Genomic DNA, 19,142 nt, shown 5'->3' on the forward strand with positions numbered 1-19,142 from the left:
AGTTAAGCTATCATGGACAATGCTGCTATGAACATTGGGGTGCATATGGCCCTTCACATCACTATGTCTGTATCTTTGGAGTAAATACCCAGTAGTGCAATTGCTGGGTCATAGGGTAGCTCTATTTTTAACTTTTTGAGGGACCTTCACACTGTTTCCCAAAGTGACTGTACCAACTTGCATTCCCACCAACAGTGTAAGAGGGTTCCCCTTTATCCACATCCTCTCCAACATTTGTTGTTTCTTGCCTTGTCAATTTTTGCCATTCTAACTGGCATAAGGTATATCTCAGTGTGGTGTTGATTTGAATTTCCCTGATGGCTAATGATTTTGAACATATTTTCATGTGCCTGTTAGCCATTTGTATGTCTTCATTGGAAAAGTGTCTGTTCATATCTTCTGCCCACTTTTTGGATTTGATTATTTGTTTCTCATGTACTGAGTCTGAGAAGTTCTTTATAGATCTTGGATACCAGACTTTTATCTGTAGCTTCATTTGAAAATATCTTCTCCCATATTGTGGGTTGCCTCTTTGTTTTCATGACTGTTTCCTTGGCTGTGCAGAAGCTTTTTATCTTGATGAAGTCCCAAAAGTTCATGTTTTCTTTTGTTTCTCTTGCCTTCGGAGTCGTGTCATGAAAGAAGTTGCTGTGGTCGATGTCTAAGAGGTTATAGCCTATGTTCTTCTCTATGATTTTGATGGATTCCTGTCTCACTTCGAGGTCCTTCATTCATTTGAAGTTTATCTTTCTATATGGTGTGAGAGAGTGGTCAAGTTTCATTCTTCTGTATATAGCTGTCTAATTTTCCCAGCACCATTTATTGAAGAGACTGTCTTTTTTCCACAGGATGTTTTTTCCTGCTTTGTCAAAGACTAGTGACCATAGAGTTGATGGTCCATTTCTGGGTTCTCTATTCTGTTCCATTGGTCTATGTGTCTGTTTTTGCACCAGTACCATGCTGTCTTTGTGATCACAGCTTTGTAGTATATCTTGAAATCAGGCAACATGATGCCCCCAGCTTTGTTTTTCCTTTTCAACAATTCCTTGGCGAATTGAGGTCTTTTCTGGTTCCACACAAATTTTAGGATTGTTTGTTCCAGCTCTTTGAAAAATGTCATTGGTATTTTCATCAGGATGGCGTTGAACATGTAGATTGCTCTGGGTAGCATAGACATTTTAACTATGTTTATTCTTCTGATCCATGAGCATGGGATGTTTTTCCATCTTTTTGTGTCTTCTTCAATGTCTTTCATCAGTGTTCTCTAGTTGCTAAAGTATAGATCCTTTACCTTTCTGGTTAAGTTTATTCCGAGATATCTTATGGTTTTTGGTGCTATTGCAAATGGAATCGATTTCGGAATTTCTCTTTCTTCACTCCCATTGTTCGTGTATAGAAATGCAACTGCTTTCTGAGCATTGGTTTTGTATCCTGCCAGATTACTGAATTGTTCTATGAGTTCTAGTAATTTGGGGGTAGAGTCTTTTGCATTTTCCACATACAGTATCATGTCATCTGCGAAGAGAGACAGTTTATCTTCTTCTTAGCCAATTTGAATACATTTTATTCTTTTTTGTTGTCTGATTGCTGTTGCTAGGACTTCTAGTACTATGTTGAACAATAATGGTGAGAGTGGGCCTCCTTGCCGTGTTCCTGATCTTAAGGGAAAGGCTTTCAGCTTTTCCCAATTGAGAATGATATTTGCCGTAGGCTTTTCATAGATGGTTTTTATGAAATTAAGGAATGTACCCTCTATTCCTACACTCTGAATGGTTTTAATCAGGAAAGGATTCTGTATTTTGTCAAATGCTTCTTCTGCATCAATTGAAAGGATCATGTGGTTCTTGTCTCTTCTCTTTTTAATGTGATCTATCATACTGATCGATTTGCGAATGTTGTACCACCCTTGCATCTCAGGGATGAATCCCCTTGGTCGTGGTGGATAATCCTTTTAATGTACTGTTGGATCCTATTAGCTAGGATCTTGTTGAGAATTTTGGCGTCCATATTCATCAGGGATATCAGTCTGTAATTCTCCTTTTTGATGGGGTCTTTGCCTGGTTTTGGGATCAAGGTAATGCTGGTCTCATAGAATGAGTTTGGAAGTTTTCCTTCTGCTTCTATTTTTTTGAAACAGCTTCAGGAGAATAGGTATTATTTCTACTCTGAATGTTTGGTAGAATTCCCCAGGGAATCCATCAGGCCCTGGACTCTTATTTTTTGGGCAGTTTTTGATCATTACTTTAATCTCTTCACTGCATATAGGCTTATTTAAGTTGTCAATCTCTTCCTGTTTCAGGCTTGGTAGTTTATAGGTTTCCAGGAAGGCATCCATTTCTTCCACGTTGCTTAATTTCTTGGCATATAGTTGTTGATAATAGTTTCTAATGATTGTCTCTATTTCCTTGGTGTTAGTCGAGATCTCTCCCCTTTCATTCATAACTTTATTAATTTGGGTCCTTTCTCTATTCTTTTGAATAAATCTGGCCAGTATCTTATTGATCTTATTTATTCTTTCAAAGAACCAGCTTCTAGTTTTGTTGATGTGCTCTACTGTGCCTGGTTTCTAATTCATTGATCTCTGCTCTAATCTTGATCACCTGCCTTCTCATGCGTGGTTAGGCCTGTTCTTCTGTTCCAGCTCCAGCTTCTTAAGGTGAGAATATAAAGACTGTATTTTATTTTTTTTTATTTTTTTTTAAAGATTTTATTTTATTATTTGACAGAGATAGAGACAGCCAGCGAGAGAGGGAACACAAGCAGGGGGAGTGGGAGAGGAAGAAGCAGGCTCACAGTGGAGGAGCCTGATGTGGGGCTCGATCCCATAACGCGGGGATCACGCCCTGAGCCGAAGGCAGGCGCTTAACTGCTGTGCCACCCAGGCGCCCCTAAAGACTGCATTTTAGATTGTTCTATTCCTTTGGGTGAGGCTTGGATGGCTATGTATTTTCCTCTTAGGACCGCCTTTGCAGTGTCCCATAGGTTTTGGACCGATGTGTTTTCGTTCTCATTGTTAACCATAAATTGCTTAAGTTCTTCTTTAATTCCCTGTTTTACCCAATCATTCTTAAGCAGGATGTTCTTAGTTTCTAAGTGTTTGATTTTCTTCCAAATTTTTCCTTGTGATTGAGTTCCAGTTTCAAAGAATTATGATCTGAGACTATGCAAGGAATAATCTCAATCTTTTGATATTGGTTGAGACCTGTTTTGTGACCCAGTATATGGTCTATTTTGGAGAAAGTTCCATGTGCATTTGAAAAGAATGAGTAGAATGAGTATTCTGTTGTTTTAGGGTGTAATGTTCTGCATGTATCTATGAGGTCCATCTGGTCCAGTATGTCATTCAAAGCTCTTGTTTCTTTATTGATTTTCTCCTTAGATGATCTGTCTATTGCTGAGAGTGGAGTGTTGAGGTCCCCTACTATTAACATATTGTTATTTATATGCCTCTTTATTCTGGTTAACAGTTGGCTTATGTAGTTAGCTGCTCCCTTGTTGGGGACATAGATATTTATAATTGTTAGATCTTCTTGTTGGATATACCCTTTAAGAATAATATAGTGTCCTTCTGTATCTCTACCTACAGTCTTTGCTTAAAATCTAAAATGTCTAATATGAGAATTGCTACCCCAGCTTTCTTTTGAGGTCCATTGGCATGAAAAATGGTTCTCCATCCCTTCACTTTCAGTCTGGATGTATCTTTAGGTTCAAAATGAGTCTCTTGTAGACAGCAAATGGATGGGTCATGTCTTTTTATCCAATCTGCAACCCTGTGGCATTTATGGGAGCATTTAGGCCATTTACATTGAGAGTGATTATTGAGAGATATGATTTTAATGATGCCATGTTGCCTGTAAAGTCTTTCTTTCCATATCTTGTGACTTTCTGTTCTGTATCACTCTTGGGGTCCTTATATTTTTGTAGAACCCCCCTTAATATCTCTTGTAGGGCTGGCTTGGTGGTCACATATTCTTTCAGTATCTGCCAGTCTTTCAGTACTGCCAGTCAGTATCTTGCCAGTCTTATCCTTGTCTCTCCATAAATTCTGAATGACAGCCTTGCTGGATAAAGCATCCTTGGCTGCATGTTCTTCTCACTTAGTTCTCTGAATATGTCTTGCCAGCCTTTTCTGGCTTGCCAGGTCTCTGCAGACAGGTCTGACATTATTCTGATGTTCCTCCCTCTGTAGGTGAGGATTCTCTTCCCCCTGGCCGCTTTCAAGATTTTATCCTTGGATATAATATTTGTGAATTGCACTATGATGTGATGTGGTGTTGGTCTGTTCTAATTGATCATGGGAGGAGTCCTCTTTGCCTTTTGGACACGAATGCTTGTTTCCTTCCTCAGATTAGGGAAGTTCTCAGCTACAATTTGTTCAAATATCTCTTCTAGACCTCTTTCTTTCTCCAACCCCTTGGAGATGCCGATAATTCTGACATTGGAATGTTTCATTGAGTTAGTAATCTCCTGATTTCAATTTCTTGAAATTGAAGCTTTTTAAGCCATGCTCCCTCTTTTTCCTTCTTTTCTACCATCTCATTTTCTAACTCACTAATTCATTCTTCTACCTCGTTTACACTGCCCATCAGAGCATCCAGTTTAGACTGCATTTGATTCATAGAATAATAATTTCTTCCAGATACACTCTCATTTCTGCCTTTAGAGATTGTATATTCTTGTTAATATTTTCATTAATATTTTTTTCAAGCCTACACCTTATCTTGACCATTGTTACTCTGAACTCCATTTCTGACAATTTGGTTATATCTATATCCATCGGTTCTGTGGCAGAGGCCACAGACTCTCTATCTTTTCTTTGCTGGAGGGGATTTCTCCTCCTCCTCATTCTGATGAAGAGAGGTTGCGAGGATGCCCAGAACCCAAATTATTGACCAGGACCCAGGCAGTGTGCACCTGTTTTATAGGGAGCTTAGGTATGTGGGCTTCTTATTTTTTCAGCATGCCTTCTGGGGGGAGGGGCCTGCCACACTGATACTCGGGCAACCCTGTTTGGGTACAGTCACCCAGTCCCCTGCGAGGGGGGATGGGGATGGACACAATGTGAGCTGGTATTTCCAGGCTTTTGTTCTCTGGCAGCTTTCCCTGGTGGTTTTCTATGACTCTTCTTTTTTTTTTTTTTTTAATATTTTATTTATTTATGTGACATAGAGACAGCCAGCGAGAGAGGGAACACAGCAGGCGAGTGAGAGAGGAAGAAGCAGGCTCCCAGCGGAGGAGCCCGATGCGGGACTCGATCCCGGCACGCCGGTATCACGCCCTGAGCCGAAGGCAGACGCTTTAACGACTGCGCTACCCAGGCGCCCCTTCTATGACTCTTCTGAGAGTCAGAGCTGCAGTGGCCATATCCTAACCTCTGTCTCAGAACAGAGAGGTCGTAGTCCACTCTCCACTGAGCTCTCCTGGCCACTTTAACTCTGTTTCTATTGGTGGTGCTAAAAACCCTGCAGCATCCCAGGTTATGCACCCCAAAGCCACTCTCCCAGCCTTCGCTTCCAGATCTGGCCCATCTCTGTCCTTTGAGCTTCTAACACCACCAGCCACCCCGGGTTCCCATGGGACTCCCAAGCTCCTGGTTTCAGTCTGGCTGGCCCACTCCCAAACTCCGTTTCAGTCTGCTTCAAGTGCACGCTCCAGAGCAACCAGTTTCAGTTTGGTTCCAGTGAGCGCTCCGCAGCTCCAGTTTTCAGTTTGGACACAGGCACGCTCTGGAGCTCCAGGTTTCAGTCTAGTTTGAGTGTGAGCTCCAGAGCGCCGGTTTTCAGTCTGGTCGCACATGCTCCTGAGCTCCCAGTCAGTCTGGTTCCAGTGAGCGCTCCAGAGCTCCAGTTTCCAGTCTGGTCACGCGTGCGTTCCAGGGCTCACAGTCTCAGTCTGCTCTCTGCCGGTGCCCATCCTCGAGTCTGCCCACTCCCCAGTGCAGGTGGCTACTGCTTCCTGACACCCGAGTGCCTCAGCTCCCTCCCCCTTCCATTTATCTTCCTATATATGTGTGTGGATTCACAGCTCCCCGCTTCGTACCTCAATACTCAGCGCTGGAGATGTTCATTTGTAGAGATCCAGATGTATCTTCCTATGCCTCAGGCTGATTTCATGGGTGTTCAGGATGGTCTGGTAGATATCCAGCTCAATTCAGGGGACCAGCTGAGAAATGTCCCCTACTCTTCCGCCATCTTTTTCTCCTCCCTGCAGCTGCATAGTTTTATATACCCATCAACAATGTATAAGGATTCCAATTTCTACACATCCTTCCATACACTTTTTATTTTCCATTTAATAGTAACCATTATAACAGGTGTGAGGTGGTATCTCACTGTGGTTTTGATTTGTATTTCCCTAATGATTTTGAAGATCTTGTTTCACATACTTACTGATTTGTATAATCCCACAATCCTAAATATATGCCCAACTATCCTTTCAGTTGTTAATATTGTTGTTTTACTTCAGTTGTTAATATTGTAATAACAATAACAATCAAAATATTTTGCAAGTTTACTATGTAACAGACATGGTTTGAGTACGTTACAAGTATTGGCCCACTTGATCTTTCTAAAAACTTTTTGAAGTAAATATCATTTCCCTCATCTCTCAAATGAAGAAAGTGGAACACAGGCAGATTAAATTATTTAAACCAGGTCACACAGTTCATAAGTCTTATAAGTTGGATTCTAGGTTCTAAGCCATTGAGGTGTCCCTCCTACTGGCTTTGGTTAATTCTTTTACTTGAGTTTAGAATCCCATCGTTTCACACATAGGTAGGCAATGAATTCATAAATTATTTCTTTTCTCTTTTTGTTTAATATTTTACTAGTACTTTGTATCACCTACTACTGGTACCATACATTTAAGTATAGGCAACTTTACCCCATTTCACCTTACTTTAACTCACCTTACCTCACTTCCTCTTATCAAAACTGAAAACCTTCTCTGACCCTATATTTAACTGCAACCCATTCAAGCTTCTCTTCCTAATCAAATTCCTTTGCATACTGTTATTTTCTTTACCTCCCAATTTCTGATCAACTCACTGCATTCTGGTTTCTACATCTACCAGTCCTCTGACACTGATTTCAGTGAAATCTCCTCTTTGCTCAATATAAGCGGGCATTTTTCATCTTTCTCGAACTTTTAGCAGCATTTGACCCTCTAATTGCTCCTTCCTGAAATTCTTCTTGGCTCAGATGAGAATGCACTCCTTTGGTTTCCTTTGACTTCTCTTACAGGCATCTCAGCCACCATTTCATCTTTTTTTTTTTTCCTTGCTTATGCCTTACATGCTGAAGTTTTTTTTTTTTTTAATTATGTTCTTTAGCCACTGTATAGTACATCATTAGTTTTTGATGTAGTGTTCAGTGATTCATTAGTTTCATATAACACCCAGTGCTCATCACAACACATGCCCTCCTTAATACCCATTACCCTGTTCCCCCTCCCTCAAGCCCCTCCCCTCTGAAACCCTCAGTTTGTTTCCTAGGGTCCATAGATTCTCATGGTTCATCTCCCTCTCTGGTTTCCCCTTTCTAGTCAGTCTTGTGTCTTCCTATACCATTGATTATAATATATATGCTGGTAATTCCCAAATTTGAAGCCCTATACCTAATTTCTCTGTGACTCACATGAACCTTAGGCCATATATCTTACTGCTCACTGGTCTCCCTTTTGCTTGTCCTTTAATATTTATAATGTTTTCTCGAAAAACCATTTATTCCCTCTCGGTTCCTATCTAATTATTGTTAAAATTATCTACATGGTTGCTCAAGCTTGAGCTCAATCCTATCTTTTTCTCAACTCCTAACTTTAATCAGTCATCAGTTTCTGCTGATTTTCTCTACTAGGTAGTTCTCCTATCAGTCCACCTTCTGCAGAAAGGAGAAACACTGTGTAATGCTTTTGGCCCATTTACTGGATCTTGAATATGCCAAGCAAGTTTAATTCTTTAGGTGTTAGCAGCAACTGTTTCTATTCAAAATATATTTCTCTCCTATCTCATAGAATAACCTCTTTTCAAAATTTCCTTTTAAAGATATTTGATTTTTATCTTTTATTTTTATTTTAAATACAACTTATAAAAACTTCTAGAATATTTATATAGTCATGTGTCTTTTATCATTCCTTAACTGAATTACAATCTAGTGAACTGTAAAAATCTTTTATTCTAGGGGCGCCTGGGTGGCACAGTGGTTAAGCGTCTGCCTTCGGCTCAGGGCGTGATCCCGGCGTTACGGGATCAAGCCCCACATCAGGCTCCTCTGCTATAAGCCTGCTTCTTCCTCTCTCACTCCCCCTGCTTGTGTTCCCTCTCTCGCTGGCTGTCTCTATCTCTGTCGAATAAATAAATAAAATCTTTAAAAAAAAATCTTTTACTCTAAAAGTGGTCTCAGTAGAAAACCAATGTATTAGATAATAAGGAGGATTTATTGCACCATCTTTTTATTTTCAGATAAAAAACTTACCATGCCTTTTAGATTTATTTTCATGTATCACGGGTGTAACTGGCTTCTCTGTCACAGTTACACATTTCTTCCAAGAAATTTTTTTGTTTAGGAGTTTTTAAATAGGCAAGATCGAATTTTTATTTTTATGAGTTTTATTTGCTAAGTATTCATTTCCTCTTAATGTTCTGTTATAAAAATTATAAAACATATAATTTATTTTGGTGGAATTTTTTTCCTTTAAGGATACAGAAAACACATTGCTAGCTATTTCTCTGCCTTTAATACCAAAACAAAAAATCTAAAGCCCTACCCAAAATGGTCTCTGCTGTTAAAGTTTGCTTTTAATGCAATAAAGAGATAGTATTAAGAAGTAATATATTTTAACAATTATAGACTAATTTAGGCACAAAATAAATGGATGATGGAAGAAAATATATTAAAATTTAAAGCCACACATAAGTACCTTTAAAAATATAACTGCAATCTAGAAAATGGTTTTTAGAAATATGAAGGACTTTAAATTTTACTTAATCTGGAATATTTGCATAAATTTTATACATTTTGAGTGGATTTGTTTTTGTTTCTGTTTTTTTAATTTATTATGTAAATTTAATTTAGTTGATATATACTGTACTATTAATTTCAGGAGTAGAATTTATTGATTCATCAGTTGCATGTAACATCCAGTGCTCATTACATCAAGTGCCCTCCTTAATGCCTATCACCACCCAGTTACCCCATCCCCCTTCCTACCTCCCCTCCAGCAACCCTCAGTTTGTTTCCTAGAGTTAAGAGTCTCTTATGGTTTATCTCCCTTTTTTCATCTTATTTTATTTTTCCTTCCCTTCCCCTACATTCATCTCTTTTGTTTCTTAAATTTCACATATGATTGAAATCATATGGTATTTGTCTTTCTATGACTAACGTATTTTGCTTAGCATAACACCCTCTAGTTCCAACCACATCATTGCAAATGGCAAGACTTCATTCTTTTGAAGGCTGAGTAATAGTCCACTATAGATGGAATATATATGACCTCTTTATCCATTCATCTGTGAATGGACATCTGGGCTCTTTTGATAGTTTGGCCATTTTGGACATTGCTGCCATAAACAGTAGGGTACATGTGCCCCCTTTGAATCACTGTTTGTATCCTTTGGATAAACACCTAGTACTGCAGTTGCTGGGTCATGGAGTAGCTCTATTTTTAACTTTTTTGAGGAAGCTCCATACTGTTTTCCAGAGTGGCAGTATCAGTTTGCAATCCCACCAACAGTGTAGGAGGGTTCCCCTTTCTCTGCATCCTCACCAACATCTGTTGTTTCCTGAGTTGTCAATTTCAGCCATTCTACCAGGGTAAGGTGATATCTCATTGTGGTTTTGATTTGTATTTTCCTGTTACTAAGTGATGTTGATAATTTTTTCTGTTAGCCATTTGTATGTCTTCTTTGGAGAAATGTCTTTTCATGTCTTTCCATTTCTTGACTGGATTTTTTGTTTTTTGTTTTTTGGGGTATTGAGTTTGATAAGTTCTTTATAGATTTTGGATACTAGCCCTTTATCTGATAAGACATTTGCAAATATCTTCTTCCATTCCATAGGTTGCCTTTAGTTTGTTGACTGTTTCCTTTTCTGTGCAAAATCTTTTTATCTTGATGAAGTCCCAATAGTTCATTTTAAGCTTTTTTTCTCTTGCCTTTGGAGACATGTCTAGTAAGAAGTTGCTGTGGGCCAAAGTCAAAGAGGTTGTTGCCTGTGTTCTCCTCTAGGATTTTGGTGTGTTTCCGTCTCACATTAGGTCTTTCATCCATTTTGAGTTTATCTTTGTATATGGTATAAGGAAATGGTCCAGTTTCATTCTTCTGCATGCGGCTGTCCCATTTTCTCAAAACCATCTGTTTAAGAGACTTTTTTCCATTGGATATTCTTTCCTGCTTTGTTAAAGATTAGTTGAGGGTCCTTTTCTAGGTTCGCTATTCTGTTCCATTGGTCTATGTGTCTGTTTTTGTGCCAGTACCATACTGCCTTGATGATTACAGCTTTGTAATACAGCTTGAAGTCCGGAATTATGATGCCTCCAGCTTTGGTTTTCTTTTTAAAATTTCCTTTGGCTATTTGGGGTCTTTTCTGGTTCCATACAAATTTTAGGATTGTTTGTTCCATCTCTGTGAAAATATTGATGGTATTTTGATAGGGATTGCATTGAATGTATACATTGCTTTGGGTAGCATAGATTTTTTAACAATATTTACTCTTCCAATCCATGAGCATGGAATGTTTTCCCATTTCTTTTTGTTTTCTTCAATTTCTTTCACAAATGTTCTATAGGTTTCAGAGTACAGATCCTTTACCTCTTTGGTTAGCTTTATTCCTAGGTATCTCATGGTTTTTGGTATAATTGTAAGTGGGATCAATTCCTTGATTTCTCTTTCTTCTGCTTCATTGTTAGTGTATAGTCATGCAACTGATGGGATGCCTGAGTGGCTCAGTCAGTTAAGTGTCTGCCTTCAGCTCAGTCATGATCCTAGGGTCTTGGGATGGAGTCCCACATCAGGTTCTTTGCTCAGCAAGGAGCCTGCTTCTCCCTTTGCCTGCCACTCCCCTGCTTGTGCGTGCTCTCTCTCTTTCTCTATCTTTCTCTCTCCCCCTCTCTCTGACAAATAAATAAATAAATCCTTTAAATTCTAAAAAAAAAAAAAAAAAAAGGAAAAGGAAAGAAAGGAAATGCAACTGACTCCTGTGCATTGATTTTATATCCTGTGAGCTTGCCGAAGTCCTGTATCAGTATGAGCAACTTTGGGATGAAGTCTTTGGGGTTTTCTACATAGAGCTTCATGGCATCTACAAAGAGTGAAACTTTGACTTCTTTGCTGATTTGGATGCCTATTATTTATTTGTATTGTCTGCTGAGGCTAGGACTTCCAGTAATGTGTTGAACAACAATGGTTAAGAGTAGGCATACCTGTCATTTTGCTGACTTTAGGGGAAAAGTTCTCAGTTTTTCCCCATTGAGGATGATATTCTCTGTGGGTTTTTCATATATGGCTTTTACTGTATTGACATATGTTCCCTCAATCCCTAAACAGCAGACAGTTTTTATCAAGAAAGGATGCTATATTTTGCAAATACTTTTTCTGCATCTATTGAAAGGATCATATGGTTCTTGTCCTTTTTTTTTTATTAATGTGGTGTATCACTGGATTGATTTGTGGATGTTGAACTACCCTTGCAGCCCAGAAACAAATTCCACTTGCTCATGGTGAATAATTCTTCTAATGTACTGTTGGATCTGATTAGCTAGTATCTTGTTGAGAACTTTTACATCCATGTTCATCAGGGATATTGGTCTGTAATTTTCCTTTTAGTAGGGTCATTGTCTGCTTTACTAATCAGGGTAATGCTGGCCTCGTAGAATAAGTTTGGAAGTTTTCATTCCAAATCCTTTTTTTGAAATGGTTTTAGAAGAATACTAATTCTTCTTTAAATCTTTGATGGGATTCCCCTCAGAAGCCATCCACCCTTGACTCTTGTTTGTTGGGAGATTTTTGATTACCACTTCAATTTGCTTGCTGGATATGGAGCTGTTCAAATTTTCTATTTCTTCCATTTCAGTTTTGGTAGTTTATATGTTTCTAGGAATGCATCCATTTCTTCCAATTTGTTGACATATAATCGCTCATAATATTCTCTTATAATTGTATTTCTTTGATGTTGGTTGTGATCTCTCCTCTTTCATTCATAATTTTATTTATTTGAGTTCTTTCTCTTTTCTTTTTGATAAGTCTGGCTAGAGGTTTATCAATCTTTTTAATTCTTTTAAAGAACAAGCTCCTAGTTTCGTTGATCTGTTCTACTGTTTGTTTGTTTGTTTTTATTTGTATATCATTGATTTCTGATCTAATTTTTATTATTTCTTTTCTCCTGCCAGATTTAGGCTTTATTTGCTGCTCTTTTTCCAGCTCCCTTAGGTATAAGGTTAGGTTGTGTATTTGAGATTGTTTCTTGAGAAAGGCCTGTATTGCTATATACTTCCTTCTTAGGACTACATCCCAAAGATTCTGAACTATCATATCTTCATTTGCTTCCATGCATTTTTAAAATTCTTTAATTTTCTGGTTGCTCTTTAACCATCAAGCATTTGTTGTCCTTCCAAATTTTTTCTTATGGTCAGCTTAGAGTTTTAAAGCACTGTGGTCTGAAAGTATGCATGGTATAATCTCAATCTTTTTGTCCTGGTTGAGACTTGATTTGTGACCCCAGTATGTGATCTATTCTGGAGAATGTTCTATGCGCACTCGAGAAGAATGTGTATTCTATTGCTTTAGGATGCAATGCTCTGAATATATCTGTTAATTCCATCTGGTCCAGTGTGTCATTCAAAGCCCTTGTTTTTGAGAAAGATCTTTGTTGGTCTTCTACTTAGATGATCTGTCTATTCCTGTGAGTGGGGTCTTAAAATCCCCTATCATTATTATCCATGAGTTTCTTTAATTTTGTTAATATATATATATATAATTTGGCTGCTCCCAAGTTAGGGTCATAAATATTTACAATTGTTAGATCTTCTTATTGGGTATACCCTTTTACTATGATGTAGTGTTCTTCATCTCTTATTACAGTCTTTGGTTTAAAAGTCTAGTTTGTCTGATATAAGGATGGCTAATCCAGCTTTCTTTTGATATCCATTGGCTTGATAAATGGTTCTCCATTTTATCCTAAGTTTCATTCTGGATATATGTTTGGGTCTAAAATGAGTCTCTTATAAGCTGCTTGTTGATGAGTCTTGTTTTTTAATACATTCTGATACCCTTGTGTTTCGATTGGAGTATTTAGTCCATTTACATTCAGAGTAATTATTGAAAGGTATGAATTTAGTACCATTGTATTACCTGTACTGTTTCTGTAGATTGTCTCTGTTCCTTTCTGGTCTTTGATACTTTTGGGCTCTCTCTCCACTCAAAGGATCCCTTTTAATGTTTCTTACAGGGCTGGTTTATTGTTCACAAATTTCCTCGGTTTTTGTTTGTCCTGGAAACTCTTTATCTCTCCTTCTATTCTGAATGATAGCCTTGGTAGATAAAATATTCTTTGCTGCATATTTTTCCTATTTAGCACACTGAGTATATCATGCCAGTCCTTTCTGACCTGGAGTGTATTTTTTTAAATTATTATTATTATTATTATTATTATTATTATTATTATTATTATTATTGGCAGTATTAGGTGTCCAGAAGAATGGAGTTGAAACTACAGAGATTTCTCAAATACTCCCCACTGTACATAAACTTTTCATTATCAACATCCTCTATCAGAATTATACATTTGTTACAACTGATGAACTTACATGACTATTTTACATTAGGATTCCATATTTTACATTAGGATTCACTCTTGGTATAATACAGTATAATACATTCTATCACTTGGGCAAATGCATAATGACATGTAGCCATCATTGTTGTATCATGAAGAGCAGTGTATCATGCACACTTTGAATATGTATCATGCACAGTTTGATTATTTTTTCCTCTCTCCCCTCTCTCCTGGAAGCCACTGATCTTTTTATTATGGTTATGGTTTTACCTTTTTCAGAAAGTCATATATTTGGCATCATACAGTATCTAGTCTTTTCTGACTGGCTTCTTTTACTTGGTAATATGCATTTAAGTTTCCTTCATGTCTTCATGGCTTGATAAGTCATCTTATTTTAGTGCCAAGTAATAGTCCATTGTCTGGATGTACCATAGTTTATTTATCCATTACCTACTGAAGGGCATCTTGGTTGCTTCCAAGTTTTGGCAATTATTAAAAACAAGCAAATGAACAAACTTCTATAAACATTCCATGTACAGATTTTGTGAGGACATAAGTTTTCAACTCCTTGGGTAAATACCAAGAAGAATGGTTGCTGGATTGTAAGGTAAGAGTAAGTTTAGTTTTGTAAGAAACCACCAAACTATCTTCCAAACTGGCTGTATCATTTTACATTCCTATGACCAATGAATAAAAATTCCTGTTGCTCCACATCCTCACCAGCAATTGGCTTTGTCAGTCTTCCAGATTTTGGCCATTCTAATAGGTATGTAGTGGTATTTCATTGTTTTTCTCATTACATTTTCCTAATAACATAGGATATAGAGCATCTTTTCATATGCTTATTTGCCACCTTTAAATTTCCTTTGGTAAGGTTTCTGTTAAGGTCTTTGAGCCATTTTTAAATCAGGCTATTTGTTTTTGTTGAGTTTTAAGAGTTCTTTGTATATTTTGGATAATAGTCCTTTATCAGCTATGACAATTATTTCTTCAAATACTATTAGCTAAGGAGAATACAAATGAACTGCAAATAAAATACTAACTACTCAGTGATTTTTTTTTCAGGGGCATCATACGGACTTTGTTGTCTTTAAAAATATTGAAAAATTAAAAAGTTGCATTTTAGTGGGAAATATACTCCTTATATATTAAGTATGTCTAGTCATTTGACCCTTTGGTTGGATTTAGTGTTTATATTAATTCAAGGAAAATGTTTTTTTCATATTAATTCACAGGATAAAAATTGTGTTCCTTATGTTTACCATTTGAGAAAAAAATTAGGAAGTACTATATAGTAGTATAAGACTGAATTTTAATAGCTCTTCATGGTGGCTAGTACTTCTCTGTATGTAGCTGTGACATTTTGCTTTTCTGAATTTCTGAGATAGTTTAGGACCCTTACAAATTTGCCCTCTTTGATTGTTGTGTGATATTTTGAGTGATATTCTCATAAATTTGGGCATAAGCTTAGTGAGTTGAGAATCCGTGAAAACCAAGTAGGAGGATTTGATTCTCTGCAGCTCCAAACAAAATCCTGTGAAGTTCAGATAAAGCACAGAAGGAATGATCCAAAAGGACACACTTGGAATGGCAAATTTAATTCCTCAGCACTGGGAAAAAAGTTTTTTTCTACCTAGCAATAGAGTGTTTTCTGTTATTGACCGATGGGGAAAGAGATACATCAACTTATGCATTATGCAGAAGGCAGGCACCGAATATGTGGAGACAGTCAGCTTGCCAAGCACTTTCTTTCATAAATTAGATGAGACTTTTATTATTGAGAGCCTAAAAGACAACCAAATTTTTATACACTTCAAACCTAAGTATAATCTGTTTGAATAGATGAAAGTTTTTCCCCCAAATAATGCTATGTATTATTTGTTCAAAATGTCTACTTTCATGACTTTATTGATCATTGAAATGGTTTCAATTGATAGAATATGAACATATCAGTTCACTGGATTTTCTGAGCAAAGTCTGTATTTTACAGAATGGAATTATCTTTTCCTCAATGATGAGGAAACTTATTTAAGCAATAAATGAACAACAAAGATTTCTGATCAGGTGGTTCCTGCTCATTGAAGTGTCATACTGGTTGATGTTTTAGATCCTGGCTAATTCATTCTGAACTTAAACCAGGCATGTTTGTCCACATAATTGGCTTAGAAAGTAGATTTGATGAGTTAACCACTGTGGAATGAAATATTTCCAAACTGCTTAGATGCTGTGTGTGTGTTTAACATGAGAAAAATTACAATATGTCCAACTACAGAGAATTGAGAGGAAGGATTCTTAGCCTTCTAGTCACAAAATAAAATTCAATCATGAGTATCAGTGTGTGCCTGCCATTCATACATAGCTATGACTTCTGAGTATATTTTCTCAGACTTTATATTTATTTGATTGTCATGATTGTTTTGATATTCAACTGACAAACTATACCAAATGACTGACACGAGCAAATGCCAGGGGAATGTCAAGAGTGAAATAAGATGACAATTGAGTTTATTATCGTTTTAAATGGATTGTCTTACTCTGCTAAATGTTTCTTTCTCTCTCTCTCTCTCTTTCTTTCTTTCTTTTCTTTTCCTACCTGTCATGCTTAATTAGCTGAATCCCACTTTAGGTGTGCAGTATTTCAAGTTATACCCAGTCCTCTCAATTTAGGAAAATGCAGCTTCTGTGATTATAAAAACATTAAGATGCACTTCCCTTTCATTCTCTAGCTCCAAAATTAAAGAAGGCCAATGGGATGTGGGAAACAAAGTCTACCTCCGACCAAATTTTGGGAATTGTTTTTTGTAAATACTTATTAATTTGGAAAATAGTAAGTACATATAAGACTCCTGATACTCAGAAATTTTTTTTAAATAGTATACAGACAAATATTTAGTCATCAGAATCAAATGAGGATATATTAGGATAAAATATTCAGATGAAGATAATTATGATCTAATATATTATTAAAATAATTTTAATAGAAATTGGTCCAAATATGCCTATCCATTCATTAATAAACATGGGAAACTAAAATTAATTTTTAAAAAATTCTTGAAAGCTTAAAATTTTTATCTCCTTTTACTTTGAATTGTTAGCTTTTACTTCTTTCATTTTGTTTTTGTTCATGCCTGTAATTGGCCTCAAGTTTTTATAGTTTGTTCCCCTAAACTTTTATAAAATTTCTGGAAGATATGAAAGAGAAAAGTGGATTTGATTGAATTAGGGGTTTAGGCCTTAAAGTAAAACATGTCGAGGTATGTGTATGCATGTGTGCACATGTGCAGGGGGACCTTAGGACTGTTATTCTATTTTTGAGATCCCACTGCTGTGTATTTTGAGCTTTCAGGCTGTGTTCTAAGATGTAGAGTTTGCCTGGAGGCAGAGTTCCCAATAAGTGGGGTATTATGAAAAAGTTTGCTTTTTATTCCTCAAAAAAATTTCTAGAATAAGAGACAAGCCACAATAAAGATACACAACAGTTTTCACCAGAGTTTAGATATCAGGCTTGCAAATCAAAATACTGCCTAGAGCAAAAGCAAAGATATTCCCTTTCTTTGCATTTAAAATTCATGAAATGACAGAAAAATTAAATAGCTCCATAAATCAAATAATATATAAACATAGTTTAAGCTCACACTCTATTTGAATTTCTAAGTCTTTTAAAATTTAAGTGATTCTATAACAGCTGATTTTCTATAAAGTTATTCCAAAGTGGCATTTTCATGTAGAACTTGAAAGAAAATAGGGGTAGGGGGGATGAGTAACTAGGTGATGGGTGTTAAGGAGGGCACATGTTGGGATGAGCACTGGGTGTTATACACAACTAATGAATCGTTGAACACTACAAAAAGCACTTATGATGTACTATATGCTGGCTAACTGAACATAATAATTAAAATCTTAAAAAAATTTTAAAAATTAAGAAATTCAATCCAAAGAGAAAATGCTTTATAGATCCACACAGAGCCAGGTTATTTAGATTTGTGCTAGTTCTCAAATATTGATATATATGAGAATCACATGGACACTTATTTAAAAGGCAGATTTTGTTATAACTCAGTAGATCTTAGGCCCTAGAATCTAAATTTTCATGACCACCACAGGCAATTCTAATGCAGGCTATTCTTAGACCACACTTAGAAAAATTTGGTCAAGAGCATGTTATAGAGTTATTGTACTCCTATTGGCAGGACTAGCCACTCCTGGGAGCTTGTTAGAAATTTAGAAATCTCAGACTCCACCTAAGAATTTATATTTTGACAAGATCCTCAACTGATTCATAAATGTGTTAGAGTACTGGATTAAATCCTATTTATTGTGAAGTCAATTAACTTTGTAAATTTTAAAGTAACTTCAAGGGGTTATTTCAATGGATGTAGGATATCAAGAGGTACAGGCTTCCAGTCATGGAATGTGTAAGTCATGAGGATGAAAGGTACAACATAGGGAATATAGTCAATGATATGGTAATATTGTTGTATGGTGACAGATGGGGTGAGCATAGCATAATGCATAGCATCATTGAATCACAATGTTATACAGTTAAAACTAATGTAACATTATATGTCAACTATAATTCTTTTTTTTAAATTAACTTGGAAGTCTATATTAAGAGCAAAAATATATATTTAGATCCAACCAGCTGCCTCAGGAAGTCGAGAACTATGCATCAGTCACAAAGAAGATGCTAGATGCTGTGAGTTCAGGCGTTTATGTCAATGCTAATGCTGGAATTTCTTCCAATGTGCATTGTGCAAGTCCTCCTATCCACAAGTCTACTGAAACATTTGCTCATGAACTGCTAAGGGAAAGAACTGAAGATGTGAATTCTGGCAAGAGAAATATTCTCTCTTTGCCAGAAATATTTATTAGCGCCAACAGTGTTTGTAATTTACAAATTCTCTTTGAAGGAATGGATCATGATTCTCATGGCTCTCATACATGGAAAAGGACATTATGTAATGTAGGAAATTCTGTTTTGTTTTCGTTTTTGTTTTGTAGATAGAAGTTCCAATTCACTTTCTTTAGTTAATAAACTTTATTTTTTATGAGCAGTTTTAGGTTCACAGAAAAATTGAGAGAAAAGTACCTGAAGTTTCGATATAAAACCTGCATCCCATACAACTTTCCTGGATAACATATATCTGCCACTATCAACGTCCTGCAACAGTGGTACATTTGTGACAATTGGTAAAACTACACTGACACAACATTATCACCCAAAGTCCAGAGTTTACATTAGGTTTCACTCTTGATGTTGCCCATTCAATGGGTTTGAAAAAAATACGTAATGTTATGTATCAACCACATTAAAGTATTACAGAGAATAGGTTTCCTCTGCCCTCTCCTTATTTATGCCTCCATCCCCTTTCCCCC

The sequence above is a fragment of the Ursus americanus genome, chromosome 13 (assembly GCF_024610735.1).
Source record: "Ursus americanus isolate L20-20 chromosome 13, mUrsAme1.1.p, whole genome shotgun sequence".
Taxonomy (NCBI): Eukaryota; Metazoa; Chordata; class Mammalia; order Carnivora; family Ursidae; genus Ursus; species Ursus americanus.